Here is a 2,058-nt window from a genome sequence, read left to right as displayed (position 1 = left end):
TGTTGGACTCATGATCGTAAGATTGTGGTTTCCATTCTTGAACCGAGCAATGCGTTGTATTCTTCAGGAAACACTTCATTTTCCGTGGTTTCATTCCACTCAGCAGTCGAAAAAGAAAAAAAAAATGAGTTATCTTGCGACGGACTGGCATCCCGTCCAGAGGGGAATGGCACTATATACGCCACAGAATCAGGTTCATCGAACTCATGAGGCTATACACCAAGAGAGACTTTGACCTTTTCGCTATTTTTTATTTACTACCTCTGACTTAGCGAAGACGGAGGCATTGTTTTCAGTCGTGGTTGTTTGTCCGTGGGCAAGACATCTCAAGAACCGCCGGATGGATTTGGATGAAGCTTTCAGGGATGAAGCTTTCAGGGATGAAGCTTTCAAGGATGGCCTCGTGACTGGCACGAACTGATTAGATTTTGAGATTGATACCGGACAAGGTTTCTGGATTATTTGTTATATTTACTTTACGTTACATGAAGTATTACGATCTTACGTTGACTCTCAAGTCTTTCTCCGGATTCTGGATTATTTCTCCGGTTTTTCTACTTAATTTTTGAGAACGCACACTCGCACACACAAGGCGGTGTTTCCATCTACCAAATCTACCACTCACGATGCTTTGGTCAGCCCGAGGCTACAACAATGGGACTGAACTGGGAACCGTGTGCTTGGGATAAAAGTCTCTTACTTCACAGCTAGGCCTGTTTAGTCATCTCAATAAACCCTAATATATTTACTAATAAAACAAACAGAGAACAGATCTGAGAGTAGAGGGTCTGGTAACTGCCATGGAGTGAATTCGCTAAATGGTGAGTGAGATTAGCGAGCATGGGCCCTAGTGAAAGGATTTACACTTTATATTCATCTGCAGACCGGAGGAAGTAGATAGGTGCTGAATCTGAGGGAGACCTAGCTGCTACTTTTGGCACGACGAATTTTGGTAAATTATTCTATTCGTTGTTAAAAGATGAAGACTTTTTTGGGGTTCATAAACCACAGAAATAACCTCTCAACATAAATTTCCAACAACTTGTTGTTGTTGTTGTTGGCACTCCGTCGCTTACGACGTCGAGGGTTCCAGTTGATACGATCAACGGAACAGCCTGCTCGTGAAATTAACGTGCAAGTGGCTGAGCACTCCACAGACATGTGTACCCTTAACGTAGTTCTTGGGGATATTCAGCGTAACACAGTGTGACAAGGCTGGCCCTTCGAATTACAGGCACAACAGAAACAGGAAGTAAGAGTGAGAGAAAGTTTGGGTGGAAGAGTACAGCAGGGCTCGCCACCATCCCCTGCCGGAGCCTCGTGGAGCTTTAGTTGTTTTCGTTCAATAAACACTCACAACGCCCGGTCTGGGAATCGAAACCGCGAGTCCGCTGCCCTAACCACTGGGCCATTGCGCCTCCACTATTCCAACAACTTACACCACAAGTAACGAATACTCATACATCCGGGTTGTTAGAGCTAAATTTGAAGACATTTGCTTTTTGCACGTCTCCTTCTTTTTAAGAACAGCTTGACGTATTAGCGAACAGTCGACAGCATTGCAGAGCATAAATATTAAAGCTGTAATAGTTGAGAAGAGGTTAGCTGACATGGAGAACTGGAAGCCATCTGAATATCGGAAAAGTGTTATCTGTACCGTGAGGATTCTCGTCGGGTAACAAAATCCCGACATCGTGACTCCCTCTTAACAATTATTATTCGTCCTGGAAACATACGTGTCTTCTTGCTCGTAAGTTTAACCTTTTAGTTTGTATCTCCAAAAGTTGTTGACTGTCTATTTTGTTACAAAACACTTGTTAGAACCATCGCCATCGCATAGGTTTTTAAAATTTTTATTTGTTTGTGCTCCTTTAAGGGCACAATTTCGAGAAAATACTTTTATAAAAAGACATGGCGATGCCAGCCTTGCTAAAAGACATGGAAGAGAAATTAAGAGGTGGCTTTGATGGTGAGTTGCGAGAGACACCAGAGTCCTCCGCCTTCTACCCTCGAATGGAAAGGGAAGTGAGCAGTCACCAAGTTCAAAATACAGGGGAC

This window comes from Octopus bimaculoides, chromosome 25, assembly GCF_001194135.2.
Source record: "Octopus bimaculoides isolate UCB-OBI-ISO-001 chromosome 25, ASM119413v2, whole genome shotgun sequence".
NCBI lineage: Eukaryota > Metazoa > Mollusca > Cephalopoda > Octopoda > Octopodidae > Octopus > Octopus bimaculoides.
This window is presented reverse-complemented; position numbering follows the sequence as displayed.